Genomic DNA, 23,952 nt, shown 5'->3' with positions numbered 1-23,952 from the left:
TCTAAAAAGAAAGATATTTTTTACTACCTATATTTCCATAGCCAGATTATGTTATATCTGTTTCCCCAAGCATTCACTAAACTGAGAAAACAGTTCTTAGGAGGAGGAAGGTTCTTATCGTTTTGATACGACAGCTCTTTGTATTCAGTGCCTGATCTTACACCTTAGTTCATACTATGTTCCTTATGTGAGGAATGCTAAGGGGTGAGCTCTGTACAAGTGAGGTCCAGGATCACATCACGGTGGTAATGCTATAGAAATATAGACAAACATGGCAAAAATGCATGTGGGCCATCAGTCGGGGCTGACTGGAATTTGGTTGTGATGTTATAGTGCATTACTACTTTATGGAATACATCTTCCCCCGGGAGAGCATTGAGATGCTTTGCCTTCCTTCACGACTCTGCCACCTTTCCTTCTCTGCAGGAATAACAGCAGGCAGATGCTGCAGACTGTCTTGTTTGTTGGAAGGTCATCCCTCAGTGACATGTAGGAAGACAGAATTTGCATTAGCCAAGTTATATCCCAAATCCTGAGTAGAGAAGGACTTGGATGGCTCAGGAGAGAGAAAGGATAATGCAACTTTCACTTCAGGTTACCATTAGTGACACATGTCCAACCAATCTCTCAAAAAATTCCAGTTGCTGTCTGCTAACTGTTCTTTGAATGAGTTGTTACTCTAATTGAATTCATGGCAGTTAGATATCTGTCTTTTCCACAAGTCTTGGCTGACGTCCTTGCTGGGACTATAAGCAGGGCAGAGAAGGACTGAACGGATGCAGTTCGACTGTAACTTCAGAGGCAGGGCATAGAGATGAAATAGCAGTGTAGAGGAAGAACATAAACTGAGAACTATTAAGCTGTTTAGGAAAAGAGGAGCTATGAAATCCGTGTGAAAACAGAAATCCAAATATTTTGAGTAACTCTTTACAAAATATTTGCGTTGTCAGAAATAATGTATAGTGTTGAATTGCTTCACTTCCTAGCTGAAGATCTTTTTTTAAAAAAAAATCCTCCTCCTCTTTATGAACTGCTAAGTGTTTTCTGATGTAAAGCCTCCTTTTAGGCACACATAACGCTTCAGTAAAGAAGCACAGAGAGCTTCCGAAGAGGGAAAGGCTATACAATAACGATCAACCTGTTGTCATCAAGCTGTGGAGGTTAACAACCCAAAATTGTTTTGCTATTTGTGCAGAAGTAAGAAGAATTAATATGTTTGCTCTCATTTCAGTGAGCTCTTGTGATTCAGTACATTTGGCACTTCAGGGTACAGAATAGTCACTCATGTCTCCTGCAAAGCAGCGCCCTTAACTGTGTTACTGTTTGGTGGCTCATTATTGTCCCATTTCTTTCTTTTTTATTGCTGGGCAAATATGCTTTATTTTCACACTAACTTGCCTAATGCCACTTTCTCTAGCGTTCAGTGTTAGAAGGAGCAGGGTTCTGGTGCGCTCAGAAAGAAATCAGACAAATAAATCTGTAACAACATCACTATTTAAACAGTGCTTTGGATCATTAAAGGTGAAAAAATAACGTAATGTTTACATGCCTATGGATACCTTTCATTTTAGGTTCAGTAGTTTTCTTATAAAGTGGCAGCCGTCATGTAGGAAACATTTACTTACCTTTCTGCTTACTTTGATTTAGCCTTTAAGGACAGTACAGTCATTTTACAATGCCCTGGATAAGGTAAAGTGCATAATTGCTGTGCCTTAGGAACACCCTGGGAAATGAATTAAGACTTGAAAGTCTCTAATCTTTCCCTGCCAACTTCCACTCCTGCTTGCTCTAAGCAGGTACTAAGACCGTTAAGAATAAAGAGGTATTAAAAAGGGTATTCAAGTATCTAAAAATGCAAATAGGCTCACAATGTTTTTTTTCAGAAATCAGCAAGGTAAGCCTCTCATATTCATTCAAAACGAGGCGTTGCATGCCTGTTCCCCTCCAGCCCTCTGCAGAAAGTGCTATATGCCTTATTTTACCGTTAAGCTCCTCCAACATCCCTTCTAACCTGTAGCCTTTTATTTCACCCCAACCCCAGCTCTGTACACAGCCGGTGGCCGGGCAGCAGGGGCCATCCCATATTCTTCAGCTAGATGTCAGAGCGTAGCACCCACACTGGAGCCAGGTTCCCCAGATGCCTCCTCTGTACGACATGAAATGCATCCTGAGGCATCTGTTTGGTCTCTACTGGCCGTAAGGGAAGCCCTTTGAGACGAGCTCAGAGGTGGAGGTTTCTAGTCTGGCAGCCAGCTTTGCTCAAGTGAACCATACCCTAAGTGAAGGGGCAGCCTTGGTGGTTCTGTCACTCATTTCCATTAAAACTTTTATTCTCTATCCCCCACAGTGTGGTGGCTCTTGTACTCCCCACCCCAGCAAAAACCATGACCGGGATGAAGGAGTGAAGACCAAGGATGCTACTCCTCTGCAATGGTAGGATGACAGTGACAGCTGTCTTGAGTGATTGCACATTTCTAAAAGACCCTGGGCGTGCTGCCGCTTGGAGCGTTCTCCGTGCTCAGTTCAGTTGTCTCAGAAAGTGTAAAAACCATGGCAATGGGCCACCCTAAAGGTGCTGCTGGTGCTCTGGCCATGTCTGTGTACTGCCAGTGACATAAACTGCCTGATTAGGCATATACAGATGGCACAGATATTGGAACACCTCATTTATACTTGCAGAAATAGGTCATTCAGATCAATAAAACCATGCTTGGTTTTATCTTTAAGCCAAATATTAATGTTGCTTTCTATTTACGAGCTAGTATTCACTAACACTAACCCCTTTTCAGTATTCAGAAATCCTATGCTAAGCCTTTTCTTTAAACCTATTATTAATTCTGCCTTTTATGTCTAAACCTGGTACAGTAGTGCAATTAACTGCTTTACTTAACATGCAAGGTTATAAGCGATCTCTGTGATACCACTGATGTTAAGAAAGTAAACGGGGTTAAGCTGCTCCTCATTACAAGCTGATCTTTAAACGGTCTTTGGTTGGTAGAACTGGCAGCAGACATGTATTGCAGAATTAATTTCAAGAGAATTATAAGAGCCATTGCTGCATAATGCTGATTTCAGGCTAGAATGGAAGAATCTGCACAAGTCTTTAATCTTCCTCAAGCCAAGATATTAATTGTGCTTCATTCTGCATTTTAAATCCTTAATCACACCGTCAACACCTCCTTTTGTGCTCTTCATTTCCTTCTGATTATAAATGTAAAATCAGTTTTTCCTTTAGCAAGACTGGGAAGTTGAAAAGTTCAAGCTCCGCTGCTCTCAGTGAACAGGAGGTGCTTTTCCTACCTGCAGTAGGAAGAGAGCATCTCAATTCTTTAGTTCCACCTGTGTGAGCCTTTTTTGCTGTGTGTTCATAGGGACAGGGTGTTTAGACTTACTGTCAGATCTAGCCAGACTTGTCCCGTGGTGAGACCGAAAGGGAAGAAGTCATTCAGTGGTAAGAGTGCAATTAGGGAATAAGTTGGTAGTACATGTTCGTAAGGGTCTAAAGAGGTGACTCACCTTCCCCAAAAAGCCAGGGGCTCTGTAAAAGAAAAGCAGGCAAACAGGTAAGTCAGCTCATTCATGGTGAGAAGAGCTGATAGACAGGTAAAACTTGATAGATGGGAGGCAGAATGGGGAAAACAATGAAAACCAGATATGTGACAGTAGGGAAGTGGCTGTAGAAAGTGAGACAAAGGATGGAGAGGGACTTCCAGTCTTTAAGAGTATGGAGAGTAGGAATTCAGCACAATTGCAAGAGAAGGGTGCAGTAGTGGTTGAGACAAGGAAAGACAAATGCATGAGCAAGGTTTCTACAGAAGCTGCGGGGTGAAGGCAATATGCAATTCTGGCTGGAAGTCTGTGAACAGCAGGTATGTCAAAACGGAGCTGTGAGTTTCAGAAAGCTTGAGAATAAGGCCATATTCCAGGGTTTCAGGGCAGATACCCTATCTGAATCAAGATTTGTAAAAGCAAAGCCAAGGACCCAACAGAAAAAAACACTCCAGGTACCCATTCCCCTTGAGGAGAAAGATGTTCTTCCTTTGCAACTGTTTGCAGTAGGAAAGCAGGAAAGCAGTAAAAGAATCCAGTGAGTAGACTGGCTGCTGAGGAAGCTGCAAGAAATCACCTTTAGAGAAGCAAGACTGAAATTAGTAGCGAAGCATCCCAGGGTGGGAAAGGAAGATGAGGAGATAAGGGAAAATGTTAGTTTCCACCCGGGTTGAAAAAAATTAATGTGAAGAACTCAGCCCAGCAGTGCCTCACAAGCATCCTTAGCTGCCTTCTTTCAGTAGGTTGCTAGAAATTTGCATTGCTAATTTGCTTATGTGAAAGTTCTCCCATGTTACTTCCAGGGAAAAGAGGCAGATGAATCTTTTCAGGGCAAGGCAATAAGGTATTTGGGTAATTTTGCTTCTGTGTCCCAAACTATGGACGTACTGGAAGTGAAGCCCTGCGGTTCCTGGATAGAAAACACCTAAACTTAACATTCATTAAGAGAGCTACTTTCTAACCACTGTATCCCCGGTAAGAAGCACATCAGTAGGAGGGCAAACTTACAATTGCTCTAGGCTTGGAGAAGCTTTTGCGTTACTGCTACCCCAATTATTTCCTTTTTTACACATGTGCAGCAATCTCTTGCCTCTGTAATTACAGCACTGAACACTGCAGCTATTAGATACAGCCACTAGACTTTTAACAAGCTATCATTACTAGCGCTTAGTATCTTACAGTTTAACAACAATGTCTTTGCAAGCAGTGTAACTTATTTCTCCTTTAGAGTGAACTCAGACTTGTGCAAGCACACATGCATGTAAAAGGTGGTTGTAGCCATGGACTTTGCTGAGCAGCAGTGAAGAAGCAAACAGTACAGTTGCAGAACGTAAAACACACGATGGTGCTGGTTTGAATAGTCTGTTTAAAAGTTACTTGAAACATCTCTGTGGGGCAAATCTTTCTTTTACTTGAGAAACTAAGTACGCTAAGAATGCTGTCCCAGAAAAAGCAAGCCCTGATGCCAGGAGGGAAATTGCCAGATGAGAAAGGGCACAGTCAGGTACTTGAATAGCACTGAGGCATTATATCGGTGTCAGATGTGAGGACAGCTCTGTATCAGCTGTCCTTGAACACCCAAAGAAACCGGAAAGGCAGGCTGAGATCTGCCTTTTCCCAGCTCCCCCTCTGCATGGCAGTTTCTTTCCTGTACTGTATGCTCTTATAATGGTGCTGAATGCTAAGAAGAGGTAATTTTGTGTACTCCCAGGCAACTGGTGGGCCAGGTTACGTGATTAGCTGGTGGATTTTCTGTGCTAACCTCAGGTGGCCAGGCAGAGCAGGCTTTTAAGAACTCATCCATCTCTTGTCTTACTGTCTTTGAATTTGCATAATTAAAAGTGAATTACTTGCTGTATTTTTAATATATGCAATGAAAATGCATGAAAAGCTGAAGAATTACAGCAATCCAGTAATTCATGTCATGTCCCATTCAGAATTACAGCTTTCCAGTGCCAACGCAAACACTGAGAATTCCCTGCCACCATAAAGCTATAATTGCTGAATTAATAACAGTAGATTTTCAAGAACAGACTCTTTGACCCAGGTAATAGAAATAGTCATGTTAATGTAAAGTAAAAACATGTGACTTAATCTGTTTCGTATCAGGCTCAAGTAGTGAAGATCATTGCTTTCGATGCCATAAGTGGTTATGAGAGCTGCAAGAAGGTAGTACCGTTCAGATATGGTTCAAGGCAGCTGGGTTGGTTAGCCAACGAGGGTTAGAAATTGTATTTTCAGTCATCAGCCAAACTCGATTTCCTTCTATCTGGGAACTTGTGCCCCAAATCCATTAGTCCGCTCAGGACTTCTGAGAGGTGAAATTCTCTATCCAGCTGCAAAGTGATGGAGAACAGGATGTAAAAGGGGATGGTGAAAGGCTTCTGCCAGCATTTCATTACTCTAGAATTTTATTAACAGCAACTAATAAAACAGTCCCTGCCCCTGGCCTTCCAGCACAGGAACAAAATCTGCAACTGCTCTGCTTCTGTGCCTTGTAGCCCCCACAGTTGTGGAGCTGGTGAGGTCTGGGATAAAGTGGCTGCTGTTTCTAAACAGGACAATAGGAAGTTAACCAAAAAGACTTAAGCTGAATGACCAGTACAAGCATAGAAGTTCTTTTTTTTTTTTCCTTCTTTTTCCTCTTTTTTGGTGGTTCCTTAGGTATTGGAGGGAACTAGTAATGTATTTGCAGTGACTTCCTCAGGTTGGGACCCTATTCCAGTGTTCATTTGAACTTGTGGGACTCCACATTTATTTCAAAATGTTTTGTGATTCTTGGTTACCACTATAAGCTGACTCAAGTCATTAGAGATCAATTGGCCCATGTCAAAGGATCTGCTTGTACTAAGGCATATGATTTAGTGAATAACTGTTCACAACACAAAGCTCAGCTGCGGCAGAAGCCAAGAGGTATGACCACTGAGCAGATGTTGGGCTGCTCAGCTCAAGGCAATGCCCGACTGCTAGGAATCTTTGCAATAGTCTCACTGAGGTTGAATGTACCTTGTGGAGGAAAAGACCTGGCAGTTTCCAGGGCTGACAGTCTGGTTCCTTTCATAAGAATTACCATCGTTAATTAAAATCTCTTTTTCTGTCTGATTATTTCAGCTCTAATTCTCTTCCAGGTTCATAAATAGTAACATCCCACTGTCCTGGAAAAAAATCATTTTTTCTCCTTTTCAGTGCCCTCATTGTGTGCCCTCTCATGGCTTAAGGTAATTAAGCTTCCAAAGTCCGGTCACCTCTGTGAAATATTTAAGCATCATCAAAGAGATTTTCATGTTTCTTTTGCTTGCAAAGCTCTATGAGAGTTTTGAACGCAAAGCCTGTGTTTTTCCCTCCTGTGAAGAATTGCAAAAGAGGGGATAGACATTAGACGGAGAATTTGTGTAACCCGGCTCAAGTGAGCTACCTGCGTTGTTCTTTCAACAGGAGGGGTCTTCAGGCTTTGGCATGTAAATAGCAAAGTCACCAGGAGAGATGCAGAAGCTGGGAACTTCAGAAGTTGTTCCCATGCATTCCTACATATCTCAGGGCCTCGGTCCCATGTCTCACACAAGTGCAAATGTGACATTAATTGCCACACTACAACACTTTCAAGTACAATACGTACAAGCACTACTAAAGGGATCAGTTCTTTCCTCTCTGGCTCCTTTTGTTCCAGACCCCATGCTGTCGAGTTACAATACCAAGGACAAACATCCCAAGCCTATAGCGAATTATTATTGTGAATGGGATTTAACCTGATCTGTGTAATTGCCTGCCTGCTATTTAACACTGAGATTACAACATTTACAGCTGGTTGTTAATAATTCTCTCAGCTGAACTTTTGCATCCAGCAGATGATTTCTGCAGAACGTTCCCTTGGAAGATGTTCATTGAAATTCCTACATGCATGAATGCATACACGCAGAGTAGCTTGGGCTAACTGACATTAATGGAGATGAGAAAAGTCTTCCCAAAGCCAGGTATGTAGACTGCTATTACCCGGAATAGCTCAACAAAAGACCTGTGAGTGACCTGCCTATGTTGAGAGGAAATCAGTGTAAAACTATGGTTTTAATGAAGAGGGTCCCACTTTGGGCAATTTGAGGATGAAGTAGGAGGGGACTTTCCAGGCTGTCGGCAAGGCAACCATTTTTATCAGTTCACTATGAAATCTGCTTTTCCTGTATGGGTGCTTAGTTTGCTGGCTGGTGTTTTCTTGAAATTTCCTTTATTAAGTGTCAAGTTTGATATCAGAAAGTATCAAACACAGCTAAAGGTCAAGGTAAATCATGAATCAAATTACACAAACTGATGTGCAGTGGAGGATAAAACAGAATGTCAGATGCTGATTTGCATAAATGCTCGTCCCAGATCAGATGTCAGCCTTACCTGATCAGAGAAGCCTTTGCGCTTGCACCTTTGAGACCCAGGTCTACCAGCCTTATTGGCAAGAGATATAGACGACAACTGTGATTCACTCTAATTTTGCCTTGAAAACAGCAAATGGCTCCTAGATCATCACAAAGATCTTGGGAACTTGGTTGAATGCTTTTATTTCGAGAAAAAGTGCCTCTCCTTCCTCCAAAAGCATAGGGATGCCAGTGGTACCAGCTATATCTGTGGGCTTGCGCTCTTCAGCAGCAGCTCAGCTGACCCCAGGGAACAAGCAGCAGGATGAGGACTGTGGCTCCAGCTGCTGCTTTCCTCCTGTTAGCTTACGTAACAAGGGAGGACAACATTAAGGTCTGCTGCCTGCTGTAACCACCAAAGAGAAGTACCATCTGAGGGGCAATGCACAAGGTAGGAGGCTCTGTCAGGTCTGTCCATCTTCTGATTCAACACCACGTGCTGATACCAGATTCTTGCCTTGGCCCAGTGCGCAGTCTTTCTGGCTTCCAAAGACAGTTTCAGCCAAAGCTTTCAATTTTTGGTGCATTTAAAAGCCAGAAACTTCCAATAACAACGTATTTAGTGGTTGTCAGACTCTGAAATGATGATGTCTAACAAACCAGTTGAATTCTGCTTAGAAGCAATTAGTTCTGTGAGTGGCAAGATGAAGATACTGGATTTCCATTCCCTCTGTCCTGTGTGAATTCTTGGATGTCTAATAAAAGGAGAGCTTATTTGCCTAGGTAATAGGGGTTCCTATTTCATTAAATGTTGAGGAATATTGATTTATCTACTGCACACAGATGCACATGTTCAGATAGGCTTCGTGACTGTATAAAATTTAAAAAAGAACAAAAGTAATCAATTTTTCTGGGTATTTGCAGTGCTGCCTGTACCAGAAAGGAGTGGCATAACTGGAGAGAGGGAAAAACACACGCTCACACATTACAAGCAGAAAAGTAGAGATTCTGGAATAGTGTGATGGTAACGGGAATGTTGTCCCCTTTCCAATGTCATTCTTTTTAAAGCTCAGTAGACAGCAAAATGAAACATTTTACAGTTTTATCAAGTGCAGTAAAGTCACTGCTATTACACCTGCAATTTCATGACCTGGTAAACAGATACCTTTGTGCATAAGGGTCTCAGTGCCAGTTGTGAAGAAAACTCATGATTACGCTGCTTTGTGAATTAGAAGATCCTTCATAAGAAATGTATCATACCTGAAGCAGCATCATTTGATATTTGCCCTTGTAGAGCATGACCCGTTGGTCAGCGTTTCTAGCGAGATCATGAAAGATGACGACGGTTGGGATGGTCACTCTGGAGCCATATTTATATGCTTCCATTTGGGCTATTTGGAAATGTGTTTTGTCTCTTCAAGTATTATGTTTTTTCCTGAGTTTTCATGGTGAGGAGGTTAAGCCGTCTGCAAGTCTTACAGCTCTGGTTTAACTGAATTTATAAATTAATTGAGGATATAAGAGAAATCTGTTTCTAGAATGAGAGTCCCCCAGGTTAAGGGTTTCCACAGAAATGTTTTTGATTTCACCAGTGAATGGTGGCTTTATGCTGTTCTTGCTGTGTCTTATCTAATGTGTTATTGACGCTATTGCATTTGCTTTCAAACACAGTCATTAGAACATTTAATTTGCAGCAGCTGTAATTTATATTTGTAATTTTGTTTAAGATCAATAAAGGAAACTGAAGAGATTTATAGTCCTAGTTTCAACTAAGATAAATTGAAACAGGCTCCATTTCCCTGAAAAGCTTTATTTAAACAGCATTTGAAAAGAACAAAATGAATTAGATGAGATATTTGCATGCAAGTATGGGTAAATAATCCCTTGTGTCTGGAAGATATATTAGAAATTGTGAACATGGTCAGTGTGTTCTTCTCTGAAATACAAATAAACTCCTGGGAAGTGTTACCTTAATGTAGGACATAATGGGAGTCAAGTAACTATTTCAAAATGTTCCTTAGCAGCAGCAGTTGCTAGATATCCTTGAGATCTATTGTATTAATACTTCATAATGAGATTGTAGTTGCGTATTTTAAATACTGTCAGGATCAGTCTGAGATTGGAAAGCAAGACCCTGAAACCAAGGCTCTTTTATTTTCCAACAATCCTTGAGCAGGGGTTGCAAAAATGTGTTGATAATTTTCAAGAAGACTGCAGTCGTTTATGAAATATTTATGTTCTAAGCACTGCCTCATGAACGGAGAAGAGGTGCCTCTCCCATACAGCAATTAGCTGAGGGATTATGCTGGACAGAAAAGATGTGAATGTAATCAGGCCAACTCAGTGCTTTAGTACAATTTCAAGATGAGCTTTGGGGAAGGAAGAAAGGCCTAATGAACCTTCCTCCTCTCGCACAGCAGCAGCAGGCGATACCAAATCAGCACCGAAAAGAGCTCCAGACCAGGGAGGGAGAGGGGGGATTTCACTGCAGCTGGCCCTGAACCCAGCATAGTTTGGCAGCTCACGCATGTGTTCAGCCCTTTAGATCTGAAGCAGATCCAACACAGTGCTGCATGTAGACGAATATATTCTTTCTCCATCCCTTGCTAATCGGACTCATCTCCAGTCCAGCTGCCTGCTGCCAATACTGTGCTGGCATCCCTGTGCCAGGGTGCGTACTGTTCTCCCCTGTGACATAGCCAGGCTTGAAGTTTCTGCTGAGTTGGAGACCCCTTTGATGCCTATTGTTGTGTGATCGCACGAAAATGGCAGGTTTCATACTGAAGAAAAAGATTATTTTTACTTCCTGGTGGCATGGGAGAAAGCTCCACAATCCAACCCTAAAACTCCCTAATATTCAGTTGCTTTTTGGATAATTTTTTTGTTATTACGGTGTTTTGCCTCTGGAGTTTTGCCAAACTGCTCTGCCCTTCTGGGGTTGGTTCAGCTGAGCCTCTTCTTGTCTTGACACAGCAGCAGCTCCAGGGTTTGGTGCACTCACGGCCCCATCGGGCTTCCTTGTGCTTGGTGTCACTCCAGTCTTCAAAAAGGGCAAGAAGGAGGAGCCAGGAAACTACAGGCCTGTCGGCCTCACCTCCATCCCTGGAAAGGTGATGGCACAGCTCATCCTGGAGGTCATCACTAAGCATCTGGAGGACAAGAAGGTGATCAGGAGTAGTCAGCATGGATTCACCAAAGGGAAATCATGCTTGACCAATCTGATAGCCTTCTCTGATGGAATGACTGGCTGGGTAGATGAGGGCAGAGCAGTGGATGTTGTCTTTCTGGACTTCAGCCAGGCTTTGGACACTGTCTCCCATCACATCCTCCTAGGTAAGCTCAGGAAGTGTGGGCTAGACGAGTGGACAGTGAGGTGGCTTGAAAACTGGCTAGATGGCAGAGCTCAGAAGGTTGTGTTCAGTGGCAGAGAGTCTAGTTGGAGGCCTGTAGCTAGTGGTGTCCCCCAGGGGTCAGTCCTGGGTCTAGTCTTGTTCAATGTATTCATTGATGACCTGGATGAAGGGACAGAGTGCACCCTCAGCAAGTTTGCTGATGATCCTAAACTGCGGGGAATGACTGGCACACCCAGAAGGCTGTGCTGCCATTCAGAGGGACCTGGACAGGCTGGAGAGGTGGGCGGAGAGGAACCTCCTGAAGTTCAACAAAGGCAAGTGCAGGGTGCTGCACCTGGGGAGGAATAACCCCATGCACGAGTACAGGCTGGAGGTTGACCTGCTGGAAAGCAGCTCTGCCGAGAAGGACCTGGGAGTGCTGGTGAACAACAAGTTAAGCAGTAGTGAGCCATGTGCCCTTGTGGCCAAGACGGCCAATGGTATCCTGGGTTGCATGAGGCAGAGTGTTGCCGGCACGTGGAGGGAGGTGATGGAGGGAGGTGATCCTGCACCTCTCCTCAGCCCTGGGGAGGCCTCACCTGGAGTCCTGTGTCCAGTTCTGGGCTCCCCAGTACAAGAGAGACATGGCACTCCTGGAGAGAGTCCAGCGGAGGGCTACCAAGATGATTAGGGGACTGGAGCATCTCTCCTATGAAGAAAGGCTGCGAGAGCTGGGCCTGTTCAGCCTGGAGAAGAGAAGATTGAGAGGCGATCTCATCAATGTGTACAAGTATCTGAAGGGAAGGTGTGGAGAGGATGGGGCCAGACTCTTCTCCGTGGTGCCTAGCAACAGGACAAGAGGCAACGGGCAGAAACTGAACCACAGGAAGTTCCATCTGAACATGAGGACAAACTTCTTGACTGTGAGGGTGACAGAGCACTGGCAGAGGTTTCCCAGAGAGGTGGTGGAGTCTCCTTCGCTGGAGATATTCAAAACCTGCCTGGACGCGATCCTGGGAAACGTGCTCTAGGTGACCCTGCTTGAGCAGGGAGGTTGGCCTAGATGATCTCCAGAGGTCCCTTCCAACCTCAACCATTCTGTGATTCTGTGGTGAGCACTGAGGGGGAAGGAAGGGAACAGGGCACCACCAGGCACCTATCTCCCTTTCCAAGCCTCATTGGCTCTCCTCTGCTCTGCTTACCTATGGGTTGCAGGACGTAATTCTGGAAAGATGCATGTCCAGTCGAACCACCTACAGTCTGCAGGCATTTTTCCCTTGGTGGAGAGCAATCCAGAGTGGAAATTGCTATTTCTAATCTGTACTAGTCTGAGATTGCTTTAAAAAAATCCATGTTTTCAACTTTGGCAGACAGTTTTCTGTTACACACTTCCTTGTGTCACATCCCATGAAGGTTACAGAGATACAAGCATATAACCTGACCTGTCTGGGTGTGCATGTCACATTTAATGAGGGGGATCTTGTCTTTGAATGCTAACTGTCAAAGGCAGCTAGGCACTGTCCTAGAAGTAGACATACTTGCACCGCTTCCTTATTGTGGCTGACTGTTTGAATTCAGTTAAGTTAACATGTTTTTATTAGTACAGTACTGCCTCTCTACAGCACCTTGTAAACAGCAGCTTCTGCAGTAAGCACGCAGCCAGCAGCTTAGGTCTAGTCCTCGCAGGGGTTGAATGTTACCATTGTGATCTTGGACTTGATGCAACTGAATTCTGAGCTGCAACAAAATGCTATACAACCCATGAGACCGTAAAACCTATATTTCTAGTATTATGACTACTATTAATAGTAATGGTACGTATGTTAAAACAATTATTAGATACGCTAAAAGGGATTGTGATGCTAGGGCCAGCACAGAGACAGAGAGGTCCGTGGAAGAAGTTGTTCTTCTTCTGAGGACCTTCTGATCTATGTACATAATATAGAAGCAAATGTGTCAAGGGAAACAAATCTTGAGAGGCAGGGAGACATGCTTGGCATCACGTAGTGAATTTAATAGCAGAACTGGGTAGTAACCTGCAATTCTGAACCACTGGTAGGCTCCAGTCATTGCAGCCTTCATCCAGACAAAGCTATTGCGTTCAGAAACCACAGAAGCTTTGTTGACTGTGTGCAGGCAGTCAAACTTGTCACTTCACCTACTGTTTTTATTACCCAATGTCTTCCTTAGAAGTTTCTAACAAAAGGTTTAGGTGAAAGTTTTTTTGAAACTGAATAGCTATTTATGAGTCAGAACATGGTATTGGATTTCACCTGGCATGGTTTTTGGGAGGCAGAGTTTTAAAAGGAGCCGTAGATAACACAGTCAGATTTAAATGGCTGGTAGCCTAGTTTGAGGGCTTGCCAATATGACGAGATGGCAGGGTACCCTGTTGTCAGGCTGAAAGACTCTGTCTCCAGTCTTGTAAAGCTAAAGGCCATACGGATGCAGAACAGTCCGCTCTTTTGTCATCATTATTGAGACCGGGATGGGGGTCAACTCTTCCCGTAACTTTACATTTGTGTATCCCTAGTATTTACCGCCTTCTGCTGAATAAATTGTGTGAGTGGAAGGAAGAAGAGCTGACTTTTTAAACTGCAGTGTGAGAGGTCTTCTACAAAGGATAAAACTAAAAGTCAGGAAAGAAGATTTTAACTGCACCCTAGCATAGTCAAAGTATCTGAAGTGTCTTCTCTACTGCATTCCACCTCTGGTTTTGGGAGGAGAGGGGATCAAGGAAAATGCCCCTAAAACTAATACCTTCTTAAGATACGCTGTGTTTTTCTAACCATTTCCAGGGCTTTTTCTGGCAAGAGAGTACACGATTGAACTGAGTTTTGGAGCCCACCACTTCAATTTGCTGAACATCAGCTTTGGGAGTCAGAGCTGCAGTCAAGATCGGCAGCCTCTCTGCTTTTATGCACCACGGCAATGGGGCGGGGGGAGAGATAAAGGGAGTGGAGATATGTCTCCACGGTTTGGGTCCCTGGGGTGAACGAATGAAAGGAAGGGATGTTTAAGAGACATATGCCATTAAGCCAGTGTTTCAAGTCGCTAAATAATAGGCAGTATTGTGAAGCTTCTCCAGAAGGAGGTTTCCGGTGGTAGCTCTCTCTGTGCTTTCCTGCTGTGAGTCATTGTGAACTGAAGTTCAGAGGAATTGGTACCAGGGAAGAAGCACTGAGAAAATAACCTTAAAAAATCAGGAGAGAGAGGGGAAAAGGGGAAAGAATTATACACTGAAAGAGCAGAACTGTCTCACCTAAAAGCGTTCTGTGAACGAGCTGCTGTGCTTTCAAGTTGTATGTCTTTATCAGAGCCACCATCTTCTAAGTGTGGAAAAACGTATGCATCAAGACATAAAGACTTTACATATTGTGCACATTCTAGTCTGTGCAGCCTAAGCCACTGATTGGTATGCTGCCAGTCTGCAACACAGATCATCAAGGCTATGGAAATATTTTTAAATCTTATGCTTGCAATTATAAGGAACAGTAGTTTGTACTGCCTCAGGAGAAATACTGTGCTATAATTTCCTTTCTCTAAGCATGCAGGTCTCTAGTTTTAAGAACATTGACATCTCTTCAAGCATGTTTTACCTTTCTAATAGCCACAGACAGTGCCAGGGTGTATGGGAATTTTGCGGTGTTTGCTAGCTGCTGGGCCTTCTTTTCCTGGAGATAACCATACGTTGTGTTACCAAGAAGGACCCTTCAAGTTGCTCTTCTTCTAAACTGTTGCATGCGTGTATTGTTTGTTAAAGGCTGTCAGCCCTGGAGACCTAAGCTCTTTGTGTATCCACACAGAGTGAAATTCTTCTCTCTGTAGAGGGAATGCCAAAGGCACTAATTGTCAATGATGCTCTTGCACACACGAAAAATATCCTTTCTCTTATTTTCCATCCAGAACAATTTTGTTATGTGAAGGAGAGCTCCAAAGGAGGAAGCTGAGCTGGAGGATTTACCTGACAAAGGCAGTGGGACTTCAGCGTAAGGACCTAGTGCAGCCCAAGTGAAGGTGAGAGGAGGAATGGTGGTGTTGCCATGGATATGGGATTTTTTTTCTCATGCCCTGCCTTTGCTCTAAGGCCAAACATTCTTTACACGGGGAATCTCAGCAAGAGCTGAATCGTGCAGTTTGAGGTGACTTGTAACTTTTATTTTGTTGGTAGAACCTGTATACCAGTGACAGTATCCTTAGGGGTGAGCTCAGAGCAGTTTGTGGTGGGAGCTCCGGGGACGAGAACATCTCCGCACTGTATACTCCTTAATATCACTGCGATCCCCACCAGCATAGTGTACATCTCAAATATCAAAGACCTTTCATGATTTCTGATTAACTTTGATCAGTTTAGAATAATCCGATGGATTTCAATTGAGCTCCTTTAGTTCTCTACTCTCCTCAGCTCTGTATGGCTTATTAATAGACATACCTGGCATCCACGGGTCCCAAGGTAACTGATACCTCCTATCCTTAAACAGTCAGTAATGTTGGTGATACTACTATTATTTTGGGGACACAGAGAGGGAGGGAAGTCTTGTAACAGAAATATGCTTTTTTAGCCTAACACACTGGATTTAAATGTGGTCCCAATGAATGGCTGTATCACAGCTTGCAGCACAGCTTCATTCTTTGAAGACAGAATTCTTAGAAGCTACCAACTAGTTACCAACAGCCGATAAAGACTAATACTGAAAAAGCATTTTCATTTCCTCGTTTTCTTCTGTAAAATGACGGTGATGCTGGGGGAGGGAGGGGAACTGAATTCAACAAAAAGCTGAATTTTGATCTTCTCCTTTTGCATTCCCTTTACCGGAGGGGCTGTATCCTCCAGCCTTCCTCATTTCACAAATCCCAGAGAGCAGGAACCTGATATTGAATCTGAGAAAAGATAGTAGCTTTGGCCCAGTGTTTATTTTGCTATAATGTTCTACAGGAATGGCTACAGGGTACCTACTCAAGAAATGTGAAAAGTAGATTTAATTTTAATTACATCAATTTATGTTCATTAAAAAGCCTCCGCAATAACTAACTCTGGTATTGAGTTTTTTTGTACCTCTTCCTAATGCACTTGGACGATGTTTATTTAATTTGATTGACAGTAAGGGTGGATTTATAGAAGGACTGTAATTCATGCTTTTAGTGAAAGGCAAAACAATCCCAACTTGGAACTGTATTACTTGCTACAAAAACGAAGTAGGGAAATTCATCACAGCAAACAGTGTATTCAATTTGAATAGTTTCCATCATCAGGGGCTTTTAATGGGGTTTCTTTTGTTATTACTCTAGGGCATTTGAAGCTGCTCATTCTGAGAGCTTGACAAAACTACCCTGAAATGAACCTGAATGGTGGATGGAAGCTTTTGACAGTGTAACCTGTTCACTTCCTTTTCTCTTTGGTATCACTTGTTATAGAATCAGAAATACTCATGTCCCCCTAAAAGATGTTCATTCTCTCCCTTTTTTAATTAGAACCTTTGCTTCATCATTTTGTCACAAGTTATGGCTTTGGAATGGATCACCAGACCTGCTTGTGGTTCCTGAAGATCCTCTCTGGATCACAACTAGAAAGGTACCTCCGGCTAAGCTGGTGATAGTCCTTAGCCTGTCCGTGCTTGGACCTATGGAAAATTAAGTCTTCAGATAACTTGATCTAAAAGCAAAAAATATGTCCAGTTTTATGAGAAGTTTTAGACATCATGATGTCACAAAATTAATTATATGCCATTCTTCCTATTTTAGGAGGCTTTGGCATGTTAACATGAGATGTGCAGATGATAAGGATGAGTGTGATTTTGTCAGACCCCAGTGTCACAGTGCTTGCAGAGTAGCTCAGAGAAGCACAGTGGGGCTGAAGCTGGTGCTGTCTCCTTCCACCAAAGGGCAGCAGCGGTTGTCTTCTCACAGCTCTCTCCTGGTGGGCTTGCATGAGCCAGGAAGCAACTGCTTTCTGTTCACGTCCTTCCTTGCAGGAGCCACATGCACCTTTGGGTTCAGTGGTGGAAACCTCCCCCGAAACCATCATCTGCAGGATCTCTCTGAGTCAGAGACAAAACCACGTAATCTCTGCACTGTTTCTAGTAAGTATTCCCAAATTATGAGACACTATTTTGAAGGCTGGGCTTCCACTGAGAGTGCGGCAACTAGTTGAATTTGGTAGGAAGAGTTGCAGAGTAGGCCGGATCTTCAAAAGCTGTGAGCATCCAACCGCAACAAGGTCACAGGAGCGTGTGGATTTTTGGGGGTTGGAGAGGAGAGGGGGAAGCAGAACATGTTTTTGTGAGGCACTGAATTACCCTAACTAGTGAAGTGGTAGCTGACAGTACACCCCACCTTCTCTCTGGGAAACAGTCTTTAAGCTGCGGCTTTGTAAGAAGTTGCTCAGTTGCAAGCTGAGTATGATACTTTTGAGATGACAAGATTTCTTCCTGTGCTATAATAAATAAAGGTAAGCATGATGCTAAGGATTAATAAATGGAGTTTATTTGTCCTGACAATCGCCCTTCAGAACAGAAATCAAAGGCACCGATGAACTTCCACCTCATTGTGTAAAGTTCTTACAACGTACTCATGACTATCAGATCTCAATAACTTCCAGGAATGTGTAAGTAGCATCAACAACAGCTATCAGACAATTTCATTGGGCTTTCAGATAAGTATCTAGAAGTAGAACCAGGTTTTAGAGGTACAAAGAATGCAATTTCCATTTTAATATCTCTACACAGGGAACAGGAAGATTAATTTTTTTAGGTCTATTTTTGTGGTTTTTTAATAGGTTGGGAGAGATATGCAAAAAGCTGGCAACAATACAGTAGAAATAAACTAAGTGCTGCTGATAGCTAATTAAAGGAGCACTAGATAGCAGAATTGTTGCAAAAAATCAGAATCTCTTGTATTTTAAAGTTGTGCTAGATTTTGATTGGATATCCAAAAAGGGAGAGAAGAAATTTTGGCATTGTTTCCTGTTCTTTCTTAACAAAGTCTAAAAAAGAGTTTTCAAAACAAGACTACGTCAGAAGTCCACAGAATGGGAAAATTACAGTTTTCTTCCCCTTTAGACTATAGTTATTGTGTGATAACACTCTTGAGTGTATTTATTGCAACCTGTCAATTCCTGTATTATAAGGAACAGCCATAGTATGTTTTATAGATTAATTTCCAGCTCATTCACTGCTTTCTGACAAGGCTTTTAGAGTTGGTGCAAGAGAAAATGAACTGTTTCTAAACGATGTGGATACGTGACTGCTTTATTGAGATCTAGTTTAAGAAAAGAGGTAGAAGCTGGCAAATCTACCAGAGAGCTGGGTTTAAGCTGAGGAATAGCAGTAGTACTTTGGCAGAGAATCAGCAGGGGATGTGCTGCAAGCGGCTGGTGACCTTGTCTTTCCCTTTAAAACTTGATATGAACTGAACATTTGTAGCTGTGCTACATCTAGGGGCGGAGGGAGGGATGATGTATCTGCCGCAGTCTGCACAGCAGTGTACATCATCATGTCAAAATCAAGATGGACTTGATAACTCTAATTAGTATTATCTCCCTATAACAGGCTGCCAGGGATGTGTGGGTCGGCAAGGCGGTGAGACAACAAATGGCAATCAGAGAGAAGGATAGAAACAAACCCTTTAAAGGGCACATTCCACATTTTTCCAGTCTTGAGCATTATAGATATTGAGCTTATATTTCAGAACTGAGATAAAGTATGGAAAATCCATGACTTTTAGATCTAGCTACAAATTAATCTATTCACCAGGCAGAACGTTTTAAAGTGGGTTCAGGCTTGAGGCGTCATACTGATCTCTGTAGGCAAGAACGGTCACCGGCAGCTGTACTGTCAGGTACAGCGTGTCATAACTCTGACACTGCACCGCAACAGGAGCAGATAGGTGGCAAATTTTAATGACCTGTTAATACAACTGGTGACATTTGTATAAAGGAGAGGAACACTGGTGTCACCAGCATATTCCTGAGGCATCCAGTGCTTTGTGCCAAAGTTGTTGAGATTGTTACAGGTGCCACATGATATCTTCTGGTCTGGAGGATGCAGGGTGGGAGGGAAGAGGAAGGGTGCAAAATAGATGTGCCTGTGGGACTCTGGACTATTAGATGTTACTGGTGTTGCTGAAACTAGACTTAGTGGCCTGGCTTTCTCTTGCAGTTTTCTGTTCCTGTTCACAGGTACCTTGTATGATTAAATGACATAAAGCTACTTGCTGGCAGATGAGAATATGAGGGCAATAGAATTTTTAACTGTATTTGGGCCCTTGTTCATCAAGTCTATGTTTCACCTGAGTCTGTGGCCACTATTTTTGAAAGCTAGTCTGCAGAAAGCACTCAGCACAGGAACTTACATCCAGCTCAGTGGATCTCCATCCAGATCGCCGTTGTCTGGGGAGGTGCGGATGTATTTCTTTCTCAGTAAGGACCATATTTTGAAGTGTTAGACCTTAGTGAGATAAAACTCTGTGATCTTGTGAAGTTACAGGTATTGTGTGTGTGTGTGTACTTTATCTCAGATCTATGTTATTCCAGGACATCAAAATATCATGTGTTCTGTCCATTTTTAGCCTCGCAGGACTTCAAACACTGAGAGCCAGCTGGGGGTTTCGATACAGTGCTCCGTGTCGTCTCAGTGGATACTTCTGTGCATCTTTAATGCTTTAAAAAGTGGCTTTCTTGGAACTATGGTTTTGATTCTGAATTTTGTTTATAGAATAAGCTGAGAGTTAGGATGATTTCTTGGGATAAAATGGAGGCCAGAAGCTTCCTGCCACAATAACCTTAAAATTATAAACTTACACAGCGTGAAGTCCTCCAGTACATCTTTATGCAAAAAATTTCGGTGATCTTACCCCATCTTTGAAGGGATAGATTGATGGCCACTCCACTGTCATCTGTTTTAGTGAAAAAAATATAATTTAATGACAGAAAGTTTATTTTAGCTACAGGGAGCAAGTAAGGATTTTTTTTCCTCCGTTTTTTACTTGTTAGTGAAGGTGTTCCCTTTTACTGGTGAACATCTCACGTGATTTGAAAGATGCTATTTCTCGGCACCCTTTTCCTGCTATTGCTTCCCTCGGCATCAGTATGAAACGTCCAAGAGTAAAACTATGTCAACTATTGGGTTTTAGCAATAAAGTAGGAAAAACAGATTTATTTGCCAAGTATCATTTGTAACGCTTCAGTAACATGAGATCTGTTAAAAGTATGTATCTGAGCTTTCCAAGAGCTTATTCCAGGGGTTAGCAGAGCTCCTGTGAGAGCCACGGGCAGCTCAGAAGTTAGGAAACGCAGTGTTGCTGAGAAGGGCTAACGCTGGTGTTACTCACCCGCTCGCCCCTGCGTTGCCGTGCAGATCGCTCCAGGGGCCCCTGGCAAATCCAGCAGGAGACCCCTGCTCTGCCTTGCCTGCGCTGGTGAGGAGCTTATCACCATTCCTCTTTGCCTGCTAGGCTGACCTGGGTGGATGCTTTCTTCAGGAGATGTTCTGCCGCTGCTGAGATGGCTCTTTCTGTGGGACGTCATCCTGCCTTGACATTGCCAAGTGTTTTAGCTGTCAGTCAGTCTCGCAGTCAGCTCCTTGGCAGTGGCTTTTTTTTTTCCCACTGGTGGTGTTGACATGCTGCCTTCTGTGCAACTCTGTATCCCCATAAATCTTTTGAGTAGTCGGCTTGTGCATTGAGAAACACCTCATATTCAGACCTGCTGGGGCCCTGCATGGGACTTGGTAACTGCCTGGCCTGCCCCCGTGCCAGCTGCAGAAAGAAATAAGATCATCTGCCTGACCAGCAGAGGTTTCTGAAGATAAATGCCCCTTCCTTGCCTAAAGTATCTCAGTTTCTCTTAGTTGTATTAATGCAATTACCTAAGGTGGATAGACAAAAGCTGATAGGTACCCTTTGCAAGAATGATATTATGTATTTTCATGATGCTGAGCACTGAACAGCTCAGTCCAATCATTTGCACAGTGTAAAAAATCAATCTTAACTGCTTATACTAGCTAGAAGAATACATACTGGATATGCTCAATATGCCTGTATTTTGAAAAAAACCACAAAACTACAAATATGGGAGAAGTATGTGTTTAATTTAAGCAGACCTTTAAAATCCTTCCTGTTGCTGGTTTGGGGAGTTTTAATCACGACAAGGGTTCGCACTGTAGTCAGTGATGATATCCCGTTGAACTCAGCCCCGTGGCGATCTCCCCATCCTCTCCATGGTACCTTCCTTGTGGCCAGGACCACAGTGGCAGCACACTCATGGGAGTCGCTGCTGAAGAACCTCAACTGCTCTGCTGTAAGTGTGTATATGTGTGGTGGGATCTCAGCCATACAGCCTTCCACCTAGCCTGCTGCTTTTAGGACACATTTACTCTCATCATATTCACCTGAGTCAAGTTGATGTTAATCGGGCAGTAGCAAATCATCTGCGCTCTGAAGAAGAAGCTGAAGATAAGCGTGCTGATAAACTGATGAGTAAATTTATTATCCATTTTGGAAAGGTGACACTCTCACTAGAACTGATAGAAAGAGCAAATGTTTTCTGCTATAGAAAAATGTTTTTTTTTTGAGGGCTGAGGACAACACGGAAAGAAAGAAATCCTTCCCATTCATATGGGTTGCCTCGTGGAAGGAGAAAGTGTTGGTATTCAACAGAAAAATCCAAATTTTATGCAGAAAGCCAGTACTTCCTTCTGTTTATATTTTTATTTATTTACTCAAAAGCACATGTATGATCAGAAATACTTCTGGCAGAAATGGGTGATCAGGCATCGTCTCACAGCAGATATTTGAGATACAAATGAAAAAATTCTCTTACCAGCTGTGTTTTATTTTTTAACTTCATAGCAGGTTAGTGTGCTTTAAAGAGAGTTTTGATTATTACTAAAACAGAAAGCATTTTAATTAAAAAAAAACAGAAGAATGAAAAAATCTCTGAGAACATCTTTCAAATTCTATAATGATTTTGTGTGACTATATCTGTGAGCTCCTTTCACATTCTTGTCCTCTGGACGTTTCAGTGGAGAGTGTGGCTGGCCCGAAGCCTGGGGAGGAGCAGGTTATGCTTGTGTCTCGCAACTCACACTCTTATACTGGAAATCACGTTTGAGTGAGGCTGGCTAGGTTCATAGCTGAGCTAATCAGAGGAAAAAACAGTGCCACATGGCTGAGATAAATAAGCATGGCAGAGCAAATTTTGACAGTTATGCCAAAGAAATTTGAATTAGACAAACCTTTGATGTCTACAAAGTTGGACTTGCTATCCTAGTAGGAACAGGTTTTCCCATTATATGTTCGTTTAATAGTTTTTTGCCCCAAGTTGGATGGAAATAACACAAAAATGGCTTTTTGACAGACTGTATGCTTGCTTCTGAACTCCCAGAGAGTGCCAAGATCTAGGTAGACAAAACTATGAAAAAAATATTAAAGCAAATGGTGACTTTTATTCATTGTTTCTCTCTTTATTACTTATTTGTGAATGTGTGTGGGAAAGACTCATTTTTGAAAAGTTACTCCAAATCCTTGCTCAAGTTGCAATTCTTCCTACATGTGGTTTAGGCTGTCCCAATCTTTAAGATAAAGATACGATAAACACAGCTTATAAAATGAGGGCCAAACCCTCAACTGATGTGGGAGATTTGCTGCGCTGAACTTGCATAGGTCTCGCTCATGTAGCTGTGGTAGTAAGCGCAACTAATAATGGGCTGGGAAGGTCAATCCTGAGGAGGCAAAGTACATTTTAAATTTACACGCTTGTGCAGCTCGTGGCAGGGGTTGAAACTTTGCATCACTGATGCAGGGAAAACATGAAATACGTGGGAAGACATCTGCCACCATCGGTTTCAAGTCACGCGCTTGAAAATGATACAACGTGAAATGCAGAGACTTGATGTAGAGAATTTTCTGCTTCAGCAAGAATGCTCCTTGCCCTGCTGATTAGTTGACATTTGTGGTCAAGTTGTTCCCAATGGTACTGGCGGTTTAATAATTAGGCCCTCACTCGGAGATGCTTTCTGCTCATACGTCACCCCATACAGATTTGTAGTGTGGGGAGGTTTTTGAGTTGCAGGTGTGATGTTTGACCTGCGTTGACCGGAAGTAACAGGAGTAAAGGGAGAGCTGGGATTAATCCAAGTGTATTTGCTTAGCGCAGAGGCTTTTGCGGTCAAGCTTCCACTTAAGTGAATTCTTCAGGGTCAGGGAGTATTTATTAGGTGGATGGGAATATTCCAGCCTGAGTAGGCTCTGTATTTGCTGGAAGACCTTGTCAACCTGGAATAAAGCATAACTGTGTTGCCCAAGGCCACCTCGTGCCTCTCCACTGTGCTGAGGCTGCTTAGAAGGAGAAGCGAGAAGCACCAGGCAGGAAATGGTATCCTCATCACTCCTCATTTTAATAATTTCAGATATTTTTCTGGTGTCAAATGACTGTTCTGAGGAAAGCGACATGAAGAGTTGCTTCCATTCCAGAGCCACAAAGCAGAAAGGTTTCTGTGGGTTTTAAGTGCAGGGTGCCCAGCACCATGGTGAGATTCTCCTCTTTGATGTAACGAGGTGGTAGTGGCAGTGTACCATGGCATCCCTCACGATGCCTTTTCCCTCTGATTGCCCTTACAAATGCTGTTTCTTGTCAGTGTCCTCGTCTCACTATCTCCTTTAATGAAAACATGAACAGCTTAGCTAAGTTTTCCCTAGGATATTTCTAGTTCTGTCTTAATAAGCCTCTTTCTTCT

General features: G+C 42.9%; 1 long non-coding RNA gene across 7 annotated transcripts in view; it reads left to right on the top strand.

Annotated features, from left to right (window-relative positions):
• The window catches only part of LOC104153956 (uncharacterized), a 346,787-nt gene that overhangs the window by 265,028 nt on the left and 57,807 nt on the right, over window positions 1-23,952 (top strand). For 3 of the 7 annotated variants that reach the window (XR_011134668.1, XR_011134666.1, XR_011134667.1), the window contains 4 exons: window positions 2,348-2,433; window positions 15,128-15,238; window positions 16,694-16,793; window positions 17,194-17,301. This is a non-coding gene — a long non-coding RNA (uncharacterized lncRNA). Of the gene's footprint in view, window positions 1-2,347; window positions 2,434-7,391; window positions 7,521-15,127; window positions 15,239-16,693; window positions 16,794-17,193; window positions 17,302-23,952 lie in introns of those variants that run through there. The other 4 variants (XR_011134671.1, XR_011134672.1, XR_011134669.1 and 1 more) reach the window with 3 other exon arrangements.

The sequence above is a fragment of the Struthio camelus genome, chromosome 15, assembly GCF_040807025.1.
Source record: "Struthio camelus isolate bStrCam1 chromosome 15, bStrCam1.hap1, whole genome shotgun sequence".
In the NCBI taxonomy this organism is placed as follows: domain Eukaryota; kingdom Metazoa; phylum Chordata; class Aves; order Struthioniformes; family Struthionidae; genus Struthio; species Struthio camelus.
The sequence above is the reverse complement of the archived record's forward strand: the minus strand, read 5'-3'. Positions and strand labels throughout refer to the sequence as shown.